This window comes from Quercus lobata, chromosome 5, assembly GCF_001633185.2.
Source record: "Quercus lobata isolate SW786 chromosome 5, ValleyOak3.0 Primary Assembly, whole genome shotgun sequence".
Taxonomy (NCBI): domain Eukaryota; kingdom Viridiplantae; phylum Streptophyta; class Magnoliopsida; order Fagales; family Fagaceae; genus Quercus; species Quercus lobata.
The window spans coordinates 79,876,170-79,892,910 of NC_044908.1; the positions used below are offsets into that span (position 1 = coordinate 79,876,170).

Consider the following 16,741-nt stretch of genomic DNA (forward strand, 5'->3'; position numbering starts at 1 on the left):
TGAACAACAGTGGGAAGCCTTTCAACAGAGGAAAGTTTTCATCTCCCAAGGGTGATAGGAAGGAATTTAGGAAGAAAGATGGGAAGGACTCTCAATCTACTCAAGGAATCACTTGCTTCGAGTGCAATGGACATGGACACGTCAAGAAAGAATGTCTGAATTATTTGAGAACAAAGGGCAAGGCATATGCCACAACTCTTAGTGATTCAGATTCTTCCAACTCAAATTTGGAGGACAGCTGTGATGAAGAAGGGAATTTCTTAGCATTTATGACTATTACTCATGTTGAATCTTCAGAGGACTTGAATTTGCTTGTACAAGAACTTGGGGAGCATAGTGATGAGGAATCCATGGGAATTATCAGAGAATCAGATGCTGAAGAAGATGAAGATACAGCTGGTCTTAGAGAAAACTACAATTCTCTACTTTAGAAGTTAGGGGAATATGCAAAGATGGCTAAGGCAGCTGTGAAAAAGATGAAGAAAGCTGAGGAGGACTATAGAAGTCTCCTAGTGAGATATAAGGAGGCCAAATGCGAGATAGAGACGCTAAATGGCGAACTAAACGAAGCTTACACCAAGGTGAAATTCCTTGAGCTTGAGGCGATTCGAGCGAATGCCAAGGTAGAGCAAGTCTCCACAAAGAAACTTGATGATGTACTTTCATCTCAGAAGACCTTCTCCGACAAAACCAGATTAGGATACATCGGAGGAAGTAGTTCAGCTGCGAACATCTCCAAAGAAGTGAACTTTGTGAAGGCCAAAGAGCCAATTGTAGTTGTCCCAACTGTTGAGAAAGCCAATGTGGAGAAGAAGAAGAATATGGCTGAGCAAAGGGTGTTGAACAAGCCTCGCAACCAATCAATGATTAGGTCTGAAGCCAAAGGGAGATCACCTCCAAAATCACAAAGAGGTCTGAGAGCAAACCATGTATGCAATTATTGTGGAATACAAGGACACACCAGACCCAATTATCATAAGCTGAAAGCATTGAATAATGCTAGGGACCAAAGGTTAAGAGGACCAAGAGATGACAGGAGGAATTGGACTGTTGGGCAACCACGAAGTCAAAATGAAGATTCCGATGTGGTGGATGTAATGAAGATGATTGAGGCATTCACCACATGTTTGGCGAACTTCAACAGCAAGTTTAAAGGTCACAATTCACGTACCCAATCCTATAGGGATATCACCCCAAATGCACGTGACGTGTGGGTGAAGAGGGGTACTCATGCATGATTATCTCCCATGTCCATGCATCAATACTTCCAATGCTTAGAATCATAGGTTCATGCATCATATCATGCGTTGTTTTCTATTTATAACATTTTTTTTAAGTTTTGCTGTTGTTGATCTTACTATTCTTGTTTTGTTTTAGAGTGTGTTCAAAATTCAAAAACCCATAAAAATTGAAAAATCTTCAAAAAGTTTGATCACTTGTCTTTGTGTATGTCACATGTAAGTTTCGCCTAGTACCTTCGTACTTATGGCGTAGTGCATTTATAAGCCTAACTTGTTTTGTATGCACATAAATCTTTGTGGGAGAAATCTTGAAATTTTTGTGTGATTGTTGTAAATAGATCTTCAAGCTTGTCATGAATGATTGGTCAATAATCTTGATGGTCTTGATACTTGCATAGACTTGTGCCTATATCTCTTCCCACTTCATTTTTATGTTTTTGCTATAGAGTTCACCAAATGTAAATCTCCAAATGAAAGAGATATTGAGCTGCAAAAGCCTGTCGCACATACTAGTATTTGACTAAGAAAAAGGGAAAGCAACTTTTAAATTAAAATGAAAAGGTGCTCAAGAGCCAAATGCTAACTCTCATTGATGAAATATCAAAAATTTCAAGCACTAATCTCAAAAAGAGATGAAATATCCAAAAAGGGATCAATTGTAATGAATTATGCAGAGGCCAAATGAAAAGCTTCTAAGAATTGTAGTCATTCTCTTATGGGAGGTCATATATACTAATTTCTATAATAGAGATAGACCACTTGATTTCGAACCAGTTGTGTATGACTTGATTGAATTGATCATTGAAACATCACTCTAGACTATGGACTATTTCACATTTGATACTCACACACAACACACGAGACTTTGTTCAAATAATGTCTATCTCATTTGTGTGATTGTACTTGTTCAAATGTGATGTGTATGCTCAAATACTTCCTAATCAAACCCAAAAAGATTTTTGAGTGTTTTATATGTTTTTGAAAGTGATTTTGTACTTTCATGTTTCTAGTTTCTATTCAAAATGCATGTTTGTGTTTTTCATCAAAACCTGGTTCAGAGGTTGTTTCGCGAGAAGTTCGCGACTTAGAGCTTCCCGCGAAATGTGCTTGAGGGAAATCAAAAGTCATATTTTTCATACAAAAACCCTCGCTACTACCTCACAGGTATTTCGCAACTAACCTCTTCTTGCGAAATCGTTTTTAGGCAAAAACTGAATTTTTCTCAAAATCACACAGAAACTTTCACGACTAACTCGCACCTAATTCGCGACTAATAGCTTCTCACGAAAGCATTTGTGCTTCAGTGGCTCTTCTTGCGACTTCCTCGCGACTATTTCGCTATTGCCTAACCCGTGAAAAACACGTGTTTTCAGTTTCTATGTAGCAGATGTGATAGTTTTTCAAACACTTTTCACTTCCCTTGCACAAGTCTCTTGAACCCCTTTCAACCGAAATCACTATTTCATTCAAACCCCATCATTTTCAAGAAAATACTCTGTAAAATCTTTTCAAGGTATGTGTTTCTAACACTATTTTCACTTTTTATTTTTGGATTATGCAGATTTTGTGCTTAGGGTTTTGAAAATTGGGGATTTTTGAAAATTGGGTTGGGTTTCCTATTTTTTGTGAAATTTTTTTCAATCTCTTGATTAGGCTTAGTCCCATTTGCTGTTTATGTATTTGTGCTGGCCCCTTGTGGCATTTTAAGGTTGTATTGAGGCATTTTTCAATTTGTTCATGCATTCTTCATAACAGTTATGCACCGTTGCGTGATAGGTGTTTGTCAAAATGTCCAAGTGACATTCTTATGTTGAATTGGACTCAAGTGAGTTCCAATGATAGGTTTTTGTCTTGTCTAATCATGCTTACCATGTTTCGGTCTTCGTCTTTGTATTTCACACACTTTGCCCATGTTGCACACACTAGGCACACAACTAAGCACCTTCTTAGCACCCTCATGCTGCAGTCTCATGCTGCAGTCTCATGCATCAGCACATGCATACACATGTATCAGCAAATGCACAACCTATGCACATACAGACACACTCACCTCTTTCATGCATTGTGAGTCTGATTACATGGTTTAACATCTTTAGCATGTTGTTTTGTGTTTATTTACTCTATTTTTGAGTTGTTCTGTTATGTTTTAGGTTGTTTTACCTTTAAGTTGAACCAATGTGAAGCTAATCAACTTTATTGTGTTTTGTTTTGTGTTTCTACATTTGGTTCTTTTCTGTTTTTGCATTCCTTTGCACAGATGGCTCCTACTACGCATGCAACCACCAAGAAGCCATCTTCCAAATGCGCACGCATTGATTCTACTCATTTCAAGTCTACTGATGCTGATATGAAGTTTAATGATTGCTACAAGGGAGCAACCATTATCATGGAAAGGGTGGTCAATTTAGAATCCCTTGAGGGCACTTTCATCCCTGAGGTGTTCAAAGAAAGGACATGGACCAAACTCTTGAACCCGGTTAAGGTTGTCTATTCAGAGATCATAAGGGAGTTCTTCTCCAATGTTGCTATAAATAGAGATCGTATAGAATGCTGGGTAAGGCACAAGGAATTTATGATTACAAGGGAGATCATCCAAGATTTTTTGGAACTTCATCCAACCTCACAACCAATTGCAGTGCAGTATGAGGATAGATTGGGATCTACCGTTGAGATGATAAGGACACTTGGTGGCACACCTAAGAAATCATCCATGAACACAATACCATTTTCACCGGAGATGAGAGCTTTGGCATATATGATGATCCACAACTTATATCCGATCACCAACCTCACCACTTTATTTGCTCCAAGGACAAGATTTTTGTATGATCTCTTTACCCACAAAGAGATAGATATTTGTGGACATATCTTCCATGTGTTGAAGAAGAGTATTGAGAAGCAGAATTCAAGAACTATAATGCCATTTCCCTCATTGATTATGGGATTAATTGTGAAGACAAAGCTCAAATTCCCGAGTGGCCTCACTGTGGTTCCGAGGGACTATCCCATTGGTGCACACATAGTCACCAGGAGCACAGTCCACATCAAAGGTTCCAAGAAAGGTGTGCATACGATACCACAGGTTCGTGTTGTGGACAAGGGTGAAGATACGGAGGAGGAGATTGATAGATTCACTTTTGCCACAGAGCCATCAACTCAGCCATCATCCTCAGCACTCGAGGACCAGACAGACTCGACCGTCTTCTTGACAAAGTAGAACAGATGTACACTATGTTGATTCCCATATGCGACACACAGCGGACCAATTTGCTTATGTCCAGGGTCAAATCATAGACTTATCATCTTAGATCGATGACTTATCCGTCAACCATGGTTTAGACTCCAAGTCTGACCAGTTTTAGCCCTTTGGCCATTCCAGTCAAAAAGGGGGAGAAAAATTTTAAGGGGGAGCTTGCACAGTGTTAGGGTGAGCATAGGTTCAGACTTAGAAACATTGGTTTATTGGTTATCGGTTTATTTGGTTTTTTTTTTTGCTTCTATAACTGCTGTTTTTACTGTTTTTGTTTAAGACTTCAGTACAATTTGCTCTTAAATGTTTTTCAGTTTATATTCAGTATGTTTGTGACTATCTCAATGCTTGTGTAGCATTCTCTTCGTACTTTTAGATGTTGCTAAAATGTCTTAAGTACTTCACACTTGTGCCCTAGTAGGACTGTTCCTAGATGCATATACTTCATGTATTTTGCATTGGTTGTATGATTGGACATGCAAATAATCATAAGTGATTGCTTCGTTGTACATGTTCGGATGAACATCTACTTGTTATATGTTCATTGGAGTCATTCTTTAATGACTGCCCTTGTTTGATCAAGTGTTTGTTTCCATGATATCTATTGTTTACATACTTGATCGCACTATGCTTGCTCTTGTTCATACCTTGTGTTCAACTTGTCATAAGCTTAATGAAAGTTTTGTTTATGTGCGAGTGTTTTAGGTTACAGGTATAAATTGCAAGTGCTTCACAGTTTCTAGATTAGGTGTGAGTGAGTTTTGCCATTGTTCCCAAATTCACATTTAAGTCTAGAGTCTGTTGTTAGGGGTTTTGTCACGGAATAGCCAAAGGGGGAGATTGTAAAGTTGTGATTTACAAATTTGTATTTTGTTGGCTTTTATTCCGTGCCAAATTTGATTGTAATTATTTTCAATCTTGTGTATCCTGTATTTATTGTGGGATGTGATTGTAAGGGTTGTGTGTTAGAGAGAGAAAGTGTGTGAAGACTCAAGCAAGTGAAGCCAGAAGACTTCTCGCGGGTGTCTCGCGACTAAGCTTCCTACGAAGTGAAGCATGTGCCTTGCACATAATTGGAATGCGAAAAGTCTGTACAGATGGAGACAGTTGTGTCTCGCGAGTATCTCGCGGGTAAGGCCTTCCCGTAAGACACCCGCGAGACATTCTGTTCTGCCAGTCTGTACTGCCTAATACACACTTTCTGTACCCTCACTATATATACCCATATTACCCATAAATGTGAAAGAGAGTTTCTGAGAGAAAACCCTAGCTAAAACACTTGAGAGTTAGAAATTGTTATACCAACAATACTCTACACATTTGTTTATGGAATTTCCTCATCTCCTACCTCTCCATTTCCATACCATTGAGAGGTCAATAGCCCAAACACTTACCACACCTTTTGAGAGTGTCCAGTGAGGTTTTGGTGCTGCTGGGAAACATTGGAAGAAGCCAAGGATGGCAGATGCAACATGGAGCTTGTTGCAGGATCCGAAGAGCTAGACAAGACACGGTTCCGAGAAGCCTTGTTGGAGTAGGAGCTTGGAGGGCTTAGGTACAGAGGGAAGATTAGGCTTGGAGGGTCTCTTGCTTACCTATGTATCCCAACTGATTGTCTAGTGGATCGATTTTCGTTTGGAAGGTGGCAGAGAGGTTTTTCGCCCAAGTTTTTCGATTTCCTCTTCGATAACACGTCTCGGTGTTATCTGTGTTTGCATCTCTCTTCCCTACTCTTGTTCATTTTATTTTACTGCTGTGTTGCTTTAAATATGAATTAGAGTAGTTCTCTTGTTTGTTTGCTTGCGTTTACACTATTCTGCACTTAGTATTAAGTTAGTGTAAAATCAATCAAGTCGTAATTTGAATTAGGGGTCTAAACAAGCTCTTGTGTTTTCACACATTTCGAGCTTTCAGATGAAACACCTTGGCGTTTGTTTGCTTCACCTTTTGCTACTTCTTCAATATGAAGGATGCCAAGAGGAGGGTAATGACTCAGGGAGCAATCCTATTAAAAATATTAAAGGCTGATGCATCTCCATAGATGTCCCCCTCATAAACCCCCAACCTTGTATTTTTTGTTTGGTTTTTGCCTTTATCTTTCGAGGAATTAAATTGAACACTTTTCTTCTACCTACACTTGGATGAACTCTAGTCAACCATAAAATATTTTTCGTTGAGACAACAATTTCTCTTCTGGTTAGTTCTATTTTTTAATTGATATATATCATTAATGAGTACTTTTTAGGGGACAGAGTGCTATCAATAACAATACACATAAACATATAATAAAAAATAAAAATAAAAACTATAAAAATCAATATAAGATAAAAACTATTGATCACCCTAAAATTCCAATTGTTGGCTAATTTATCTTTGATTGTAGAATGAAAATATTATTTTGAGTTAAAAAAGAATAAGATTAAAACTTTGAGATTGTGATTGTGATTGTTCTTTTAAGCAATGCCCAACAGCCTCCATCAAATGTTATTCCATATATATAAAGCCAAATTGAGAGAAAATTTAATTATATTTCAACTGTAGGCTAATTTTGTGCCTTGTGTCCACTTAATTTTTTTAATCTTTGTGACAAGTAAGTTAATGAGTGAAAAATACTAAGAGTTCAATATTGATGAACTAGAAAAAAATAAAATGAAAACGAATCATATATTTACTTAAGAAAAACTACCGCATGCTCTATCTTATTAAAATTATAATAAAAATGATCATAACTAGTAATGTTAAATTTAAGCAGTAATTTTAACATCCATCTACCTTGAACTTCCTTACCTCACTGTAAGTTCTTCCTAGTCCACTTCAAGGTTAGAGCAATCTAAGACAGAAAAGAACTAATGAGATCTCTCAAGGTCTTTGCTTGAAGGTCAGAACAAGCTAAGCTAGATAAGAATGTGTATTAGACGTGAGCTCTCTTCTTTCCTTTTGTAGTTGCATGTAGCTCCTTGCCTATAGTGTTAGAGCACGATGTATTGAATTATAACCCATTACCTCTAGAAGCACCGTCTTCTTTCCTTTTGAAGTTGCATGTAGCTCCTTGCCTGTAGTGTTAGAGGCTTAGAGCACGATGTATTGAATTATAACCCATTACCTCTAGAAGCACCGTCAACATTGAATTTGAACCTTCTTAGAGGAGGTCTACTCCATCTTACAGCCATATATCAAACAGTTTTCGGCTTAACGATTGGAATACCCACCGCTTCCTGACGAACATTTATTTATTTATTTTTATAATTTGATTAATTATATTTTTTTTTTTGATAAAAAAAATGTGTTTATATTTAAATTCATCCATGCGTATACATGGGTTGTAATTAAGATAGTAAAAATGAATAATGAAAATTCAATGTGATATTAACATATCCAGTGAAAAGCATCAAGAATGAAATTAGATAGATAGAAAATGTACCATTGTAGTAATGGGATATTTTAGAGATTTTTTTTTTTTTTTTCTTTTCCAACTCCATTAAAAACAAAATTGGTGATTGTTACTCATGGTCTCTTTCTCCTAATTAAGCAGTCACCAAAATCACAAGTGCACTATAGTTTGGTTTATAAGATTTATATAACAAATATATTACTGTTCCGTTTGGGTAGAGAAATATATACCATTCCTACTACAATTAATTTGGAACAACTATTCATTAGTATTTTGAATTCCATTAAAAATGAAATTGGTAATTGTTACTCATTTTGTTGTTTTGTTTTTTTGTTTTGTTTTGGTAAATAAGGATAATTTATTCAGGAGAAGAAAAAGAGGGACTAGGGGACCCTGTCCGTTGGCATTAACTAGTGCCCAATCCAGAATAGAGTTGATGGGTCAGAGACTTTCACTTGCCAAGTTATACAAAGAGATGCCGAGCATGCCCAATTGTGGGCCAAACCATTAAATGAGCGCTCGAATGGACTAGTCTAAGCACAAGATGGGCTTGATAACAACACCAATTACAACTTCCACATCACCTTCACCGCGAGTAAGGCTGCCTTAGCTTGGGCTTGAAGCAGGGCAAAATGTGACAATGTTTATACTTTATAGGGACTCTTTTATATTGGAGTAAAAAACATTTGGAAAGAAGACCAATGTTCTAGGGAAAAATGGGTAAATATCCTTAAATTTAAAACTATGTAGCAAAATCCCCCATGTTTCGAAACTATCAAGCAAAATATACCTGTTTTTGGAATTCGATTTTAACAAAATCGAGTTACAGGTGGAACTCGACATTAGCAATGTCGAGTTCTATGCATATTTTGCCACTTAAAATTTTTTGAAAATTTCAGTGAAACTTGACATTACTAATGTCAAGTTCTACTTAAAAATATACTTAGAACTCGATTTTGAGGATATTGAATTTTACACAGAAATCGATTTTGTTGAAATCAAGCTCCAAAATAAGGGCATTTTGCTAAATAGTTTGGAAAGTGTGGTATTTTGCTACATAGTTTTAAAATTAAAGGTATTTACCTATTTTGGCCTCTTCAATTGCTTTGAACTTTGAAGCAGGGAGGGTGAGGTCTACTACTTTGAAGCAGTTGATTTTTTCAATCTTGGAGATATTTGGAGTTCAGGAGATGAACCCATGTCTTATCTGCATAAGAGATCAAGGCTTTATTTAGATCATTGGTTCTTCTAAGGCCAAGACCTTCAATTGATTTAAGTTTAAAAAGTGAAGACCATGCTCTCAGGTATGCTGTCTATTTTGTAATATGAAAGTTCATTTGTTATTGGTATATATGCCACATATTATTTAGCAATTTTTGGAATAGACATTAACCCCTAATACGCCAAAACCTTGTGTTAGAGAGGTAAATCATCCTTAAGTGTAACAAGTAGAGAGTCTGGTTTAATGGTTTACTTCTTATATTGTAGAGAATTTGGTTTAAGTGTATGGAATAATTGGAAATTGGTTATTACCTGCTCGAGCACTGAGGTATAGTATAGAGCCCTCTCCAATAAAACTTATGAACTTCTATGGCTTCAATGGCTCCAAGTTGATGCAAACTGGGTTGGTGATCCTACCACTTATAACTATTGTTTTTTACTTGCTACCTCCCTTCCTAGTGTAGTAAGAAGCAATGGCGGAGTCAGAAATTTTTGTTTGGGGGGGCCGATTTGTGTTGCTAATTTATTAGTCTATACAAACTTTTATACACATACACAAACACATGTATCTATACACACACAAAAAATTAGTATCTCTCATAATGAATCCTTAAAACTAGATGTTTCATAGAATTAAATTAATCTTTCACCGTCTTCCATAGTGAAATCCTTACAATTTTCATTTTTAATATAAGTTACCAAATTGTCTACCGTTGTGAGTAAAAAAATTTCAATTAAATTAATGAAGTCTTCAAAGACATAAATGATTCAAAACTTTAAAAAATACGAGAATACATTTTACCGTAAAAAAGGAATTTGAGAAACAATACATTCTCTATAACTATTAGACAAATTGGACAATTTTTTTTAGGAACATTATTGGACCAACTCAAATAGTTGGGGGGGGGGGGGAGGCAAGTCCCATTTTTGAGGGCTAATTATTAAAATATTAAATATTTCTATATAGTAAAAAAAATTTCAAAAATTTTGCCCCCCACCTTAACATGTAGCTCCGCCTAATATATGCCATTGCCCGCTTCAACATAGAGGTTGCATATAGAGCCCTCGCCAATACCACTTCAAAACTGTTATGGCTTCGATGGCTCTTAGCCCATTCGTATGCTCCTCACACGACTAGCACCCATATCGACTATGACAATTGGAGTGCTATTCACATTGCTCCACGAGCCCACCAAACACATTGACATCGATTGCCACTTCAGCTGTCACCATCTTCACCATAATAGCATCCACTTGCAATTTGTCTCGTTTGAAGATCAACTTGTTAATGTGTTCACAAAATTTCATCCACCTAGCAGTCTTTGTGACTCATTTTCAAAATCAAGTTGGCTTGAGCCATTAGTATATCTATTATAGTAAATGCAAAATAATTTTCATATTTATTGTACATGTATTCAGTCCTCAATCATGACTTTAACCAAAGATGTGTTAGCTTTGGTGTGTAAGGCAGACTGTAGTTTTGTTTAGTTTTTTCTGCAATAAAGATTGAAGTTTATCCACACAAAAAAAAAAAAAAAAAAAAAATCATGACTTGAATTAACCTTGATTCAAGACAAAATTAAGGTCCTAGGTAAACTCTTTCCAGTATAACTCTCTGAAATTTTAATGTATACCCCTCTCCTATACAAACAAAACATACCGAATAGAGAAGTCTTTACATTCAGTAATTCTTGTTCATTTCCTCTATTCTTTTCTATATTCACCATAATATACTTAAAATAGTTTGTTAAAGAGAGATAAATCTTCGTAAATGTACCAAGAACAGAATATGGTTATATGCTTTAGTTCTTAGATTGAATGTTTGACCAGGGACTCATGGTGGAAATTAAAGAGGAAACAGATGAATTAGTATTGATACCATATGACAAAAAAAAAAAAAAAAAGGAATGTAATCATATTTCAGTTAAATTATGTAAGATAAAATTCAATAAATTCTACTGCTTCTCTAATAAAAAATTCATGTCCAATTATTTTGAATATTCATTCACTTCAATTAATATTGACAAAGGTTTTCTGATTTTTCTCAAAGTTTTCAAAATGAATATATAACCACGACATGATTATGTTCAGAACACATGCTAGCTATCGACCTTGAGCCATTGTAATAGTAACATTGTTAACAGAGCATATATTTTGACTGCTTTGAGAGGACTTTGTATCTTAGTCCATTTGCCTTTCAGTGTATGCTGGTTTCTTTGGATGAGGCAGATCAACAATTTCACTTTTAAGCATTGAAACAACAACAGATGCAGTTGGCCTATCTTTAGCAATTTCTTGCACACACAACAGCCCGACATGTATGCATCTCAACATCTCCATTTCAAACCATTTTGCATAAACCATCGAGTCTATCAATGCTACAATGTTGTCTACATTCCACAATTTCCATGCCTGGAAAATATAAACAAGATTCAAATTGTTTGCACAAATACCAATACTAATTATAAAAATAAATAATAAAACAGAGCAATGGAGGTTTTAAAAAATGAGGCAATAAGATGACTTACTAGTCCTAAAAGGGTCAGGGATTGCTCATCATCATAAAAAGTAATTCTTCTTCCACTAACTATCTCTAGTAACAACACTCCAAAACCAAAGACATCTAACTTCTCTGAAAATCATCCTTCTATAGCATATTCAGGGGACATATAGCCACTAAATTCCAACAATAAAACACATCCAGATCTTGTCATTTCATATATTAGTATTGCTACCAAATTAAATTTAACAAATCAAGGGTACTTACTAAGTTCTGACAACCCTTCTAGTGTCAGCTTGGTCTTCATTGCCTCTAAAAATTCTGGCCGTACCAAAATCTGATATTTTTGGATTTAGTTCTTTATCCAACAAGATGTAACTTGCCTTTAGATCTCTATGAATAATTCTTAATCTAGAATCCCTATGAAGGTATAGCAGACCTCGACCAATTCCTTCAACAATGTTGAAGCGTTTTGTCCAATCTAGCAATTCATTTTTGTGTGGATCTAATGAATATAATTAAAATGAAACAAAAGAAAGAACGTAAAAATTAAACTTACAAGATGAATGAATATGAAGTTTGCAAAAGTTTATTTGGTAAAATTCATCAGAAAATTATGTTTCAACTGAAGTACCACAGCAGAGAATATTGTTCCATTATCTCATAACACAGTGACAAAATATTTCTGTTAAAAAATTAACATCTAATTTGAGTCAAGGCACAAATCTGTTATATAACTCTACTCCAAGTTCATTGATTCTAATTGATCCTACATAGAATCTAAGTAATGTAATCATAATCTTATTTGGAGTGCAAACGAATAAATAATAATTCAAGTATTGTAAAATGGTTTACTTACTATTAGTTCAGAATTGAGTCTACTATAAATATTCTTTAATGGGTTCGCTGTAATAAATAGAGTTTAATAACAGAGCCGTCAAGAGCTTCTGTTGTTGTGGATGTAAGTATCTAAGGCTAAACCACGTTAACTCCAGATTTACTAATACCATGCAAAAAGAGAGCAAAATTAAATTGATGTATATTAGAAAATATGAAAAGACAAATAAAGAAAAAGAAAAAGAAAAAAAGATAACAAAGGGAATTAACAAGGAGCACGTACTATAGTAGGATTAGAAGTACTGTACAAGGACTCTGAGTAGGATTAGTATAATAAACTCGTATTAGAGGTTTATAAAAGACTTGTGACTAGGATTGGCCCTTAACATCTTTAGCAATTTCTATACACGAAATTATAAAATAAAAAAATAAAAAGGTGAAATATTCTTGTTAAAAGAAAGGGAATCAAAATTAACTAACTGAATAGAAATGCATCTAGACTTTTGTTTGACATGTATTCATAGATCAACATCCTCTCTTCTCCTTCAACACAGCAACCAAGGAGCTTGACAAGATTCCGATATTGGAGTTTAGATATTACCACCACCTCATTATCCCTAACGTCTTCGTTAGGGCCCACTTTGTGGGGTAGTGTCTCAGAGCCCACACGGGATTACCGGGCCGACTCTGATACCATATGTAACGACCCAAGGAAAAGTACTAGCCACATCTGAGCTATACCTCAGAAGCACTAGTCACAATTGAGGCTCATTGTAGTTGTTAATAAAGCCCAGTTCAACCCAGTAAATACCCGATGTGGGACTCATCACACACCCACACAATCAATCAAATTGAGGCATCACAATCTCTGTAACGACCCCACCCCAACTGTGGGGATATTGTCCGCTTTGGGGTCTCATACCCCTCACGGTTTTGTTCTTTCCCAAAGCACACAGCAGTGGGGGAAAAAGCCTCTACACATTGAAGGGAGGTCATTCCTTATAAACACATTTCCATGTGCTTCCCTAGGCAATATGGGATTCTATGGAATGTAAGACCTCTCTTTTTGGGTCACTACAATTCACCCCCCTTACGGGCACACGCGTCCTCGCGTGTAAGGCCCACACTTCTGGCTAGGGCATGGCTCTGATACCATCTGTAACGACCCTACCCCACCTGTGTAGATATTGTCCGCTTTGGGGTCTCATACCCTTCACCGTTTTGTTCTTTCCCAAAGCACACAACAGTGGGGGAAAAGACCTCTACACATTGAAAGGAGGTTATTCCTTATAAACACATTTCCATGTGCTTCCCTAGGCAATGTGAGATTCCATGGAATGCAAGACCCCTCTTTTTGGGTCACTACAATCCACCCCCCTTATGGGCACACGTGTCCTCGCGTGTGGGGCCCACACTTCCTGCTAGGGCATGGCTCTGATACCATCTGTAACGACCCCGCCCTAACTGTGTAGATATTGTCCACTTTAGGGCCTATGCCCCTCACCGTTTTGTTTTCCCCCAAAGTACACAGTAGTGGGGGAAAAGGCCTCTACACATTGAAGGGAGGTCATTCCTTATAAACACATTTCCATGTGCTTCCCTAGGCGATGTGGGATTCTATGGAATGCAAGACCCCTCTTTTTGGGTCACTACAATCCACCCCCCTTACGGGCACACGCGTCCTTGCGTGTGGGGCCCACACTTTCGGCTAGGGCATGGCTCTGATACCATCTGTAACGACCCCACCCCACCTGTGTAGATATTGTCCGCTTTGGGAAAGAACAAAACCGTGAGGGGTATGAGACCCCAAAGCAGACAATATCTACACAGGTGAGATGAGGTCGTTACAAATAATTAACTACATATTCAAATTATTAACTACATAATTAACTACAGATTCAAATAATTAACCATTACCCTATATATAGGACCAAATCCACCTTGACCAAGCTTGTTAGATTGATGGAAGTTGTTTGTTGCACTCGCCAGCTTCTCAAAATCAAAATGCGGTAGCTCCTGGACTTTAACTTGGTTCAGATTGTCTCCAAGCATATTTTCACTTGGAAATTGTTTATGTGATTCTCCTCTGTTGAATAATACAATCCCATTTGCACTGTTTCTCCTTGCTGATTTTTACTACATTGTAAGTAATTTCTAATATATAGAAACATTCCTAGTCCATTGTGTTGTTACTTATAGTGGAAATATTACCTTTTTGTTTAGCCATCCACCTCCACAATATGAATATGCAGATTGAAGTAAAAACTGTTCCTATGATCACGGTAATTCTGACTATTTTTATCACATCTCCCTCTGTATCTGTAAATCTTAAAAAAGTATTAACTCCGCAATACCTAGCAACTGGACCAGCAGTAAAAAACAACTTACCGTGTTCTGAAAAGGCAACGCGCATGTAAAGATCAACCCCACCGCTGGAGAATTTTTGTGCGTCAATTAGGCTTCTAGTCCATGACAAACAAGCAGTGCCAGTATCGTATGCATACGCTATACAAGAATAGTTCTCCAAACACTTCTGCCTGCATTCGTCCTCAAGAACAGAAGAGTAATCTGCAAAGTCTAGAACCTTCATCATTTTCAGTTTCAAAAACCCATCCGCTTTGTTGTCTTCACCGCCAGTAGTATTCACTCTCTCACACTTCAATGGTGTCCTTCTCACACATCCACTACTCCAATTTCCTCTATTCCATTCTTCTGTATTCCTTTGCTCAAACCCCCCTAAACAACTGCAAATTGGCAAACTTTGTGAATTACAGCTTCCAAATGCCCCACACTTAGCATAAAAATCGCACTCACTCTACAAAGCTTTCAACACCACCACCCAATCCTTCTTCTTATCATCCCAAGATCTTTGCTCCAAATTTCCATTCGAATTATGGACTAAATGTATCAAAGATTCAGTCACGTAAGAGAAACTTAAAGAAATTGTTCCTTCTTCATTAGTTTCAATACTAAATCCATTACGAAATGCAGAATCCATATTTGGTACCCCAATAAAGATCCGACCATTCCATTGACCACTGCGCCAATATGGGCTACGGTCTTTCCAAATGAAAGATTGAGGAAGACCAATATTAAGAGGATCAAAACCCGAAGAGAAGCTTCCAATGGATGGATCAGAAGGGCTTTTCCATGATGTCAACTGAACTTTCTTACATGTTCTCATTTTCATCTTGGGCAACATTGTATTAGTAGGAAATTGAAAACCTTCCCATATGGTTGTCCTTGTTGTGTTGTCTCGCAAGACCAGGTTCCCTGAATCTTAAAGCTGCGCACTTGGATTGACAACAGAGTTGGTAACATTCGATGACCAAAGAATCTCCTTTTGTCCATTTAATACTACAAGGTTGCCGTCCTCAGATATAGTAAGAACCCCTGAATAATCCTTAAGGGGTTTCTCTCTGTTCTCTACCCATATGACTGTGAATACAGAAATTCTATTATACCATATTCCAAGATATCGATTTGTTGAATTCACTGGGCTGAAGAATCCCAGTTTGAAAGTACTCCCATTGGAGATTATGTAATCAGAGTCTGTGTCTTTGATGGATTGAGAAGATCTAATGGTGTCTACGGCAACGCCAAAGTTTAAACAAAGGCAACAAAGGACAAACAAGTTACTCTTGCTAAGAAATCCCATAACTTGTTTGAACCTACTTGGTGTGAGAATGCAGGAAAGGGTTCAGGGAGGCTTTGTTTATTTAACAATTTACGGTGGATCGTTTTTATTTCTTCTTTGCTTCATAAAGCAGTATCTCTGAAAAGTCCGGTTTTCTAGTAAAAATGCTACTCCAGAATTTCGCAAGTCTAACATCTCAAAAAAATAAAATAAAATAAAAATAATAAAATGTGCCGTCTTTGTTCTTTAGTGTATACTAGCAGACGTTGATAATTCTCATAATCTCTTGTTGGCCAAAAAATGCAGCTGTTTTATTACTCTTAGAATACTATAAATACGTATTTTTTTTATCACAAAACTATAAGTTTCACTAATTAAGTTTATGATGAAACCCACAATTCATGTGAGAAGAGGGAGTACGCATTTATAGTACTCCCGGAGTATTCAATAATATACTCCCGGAATATTCAATAATTTTTCATTATTGGGTAATCTCGGAGTACCATAAATACATACTCTCTCATTTCACATAAATTGTAGGTCCCACTAATTAAGTTTATAGTGGGACCCACAATTCATGTGAGATGAGGAAGTACACATTTATGGTACTCTCAAAGTATTCAATAATTTTTTTAATTCTCATATGAATTGTGGGTTCCACTAA

At 36.7% G+C, this 16,741-nt stretch overlaps 1 pseudogene; it reads right to left on the bottom strand.

Moving 5' to 3' along the window:
• Positions 1-11,284: 11,284 nt before the first annotated feature.
• On the bottom strand, positions 11,285-16,098 carry LOC115991241 (annotated as a pseudogene).
• Positions 16,099-16,741: the final 643 nt, after the last annotated feature.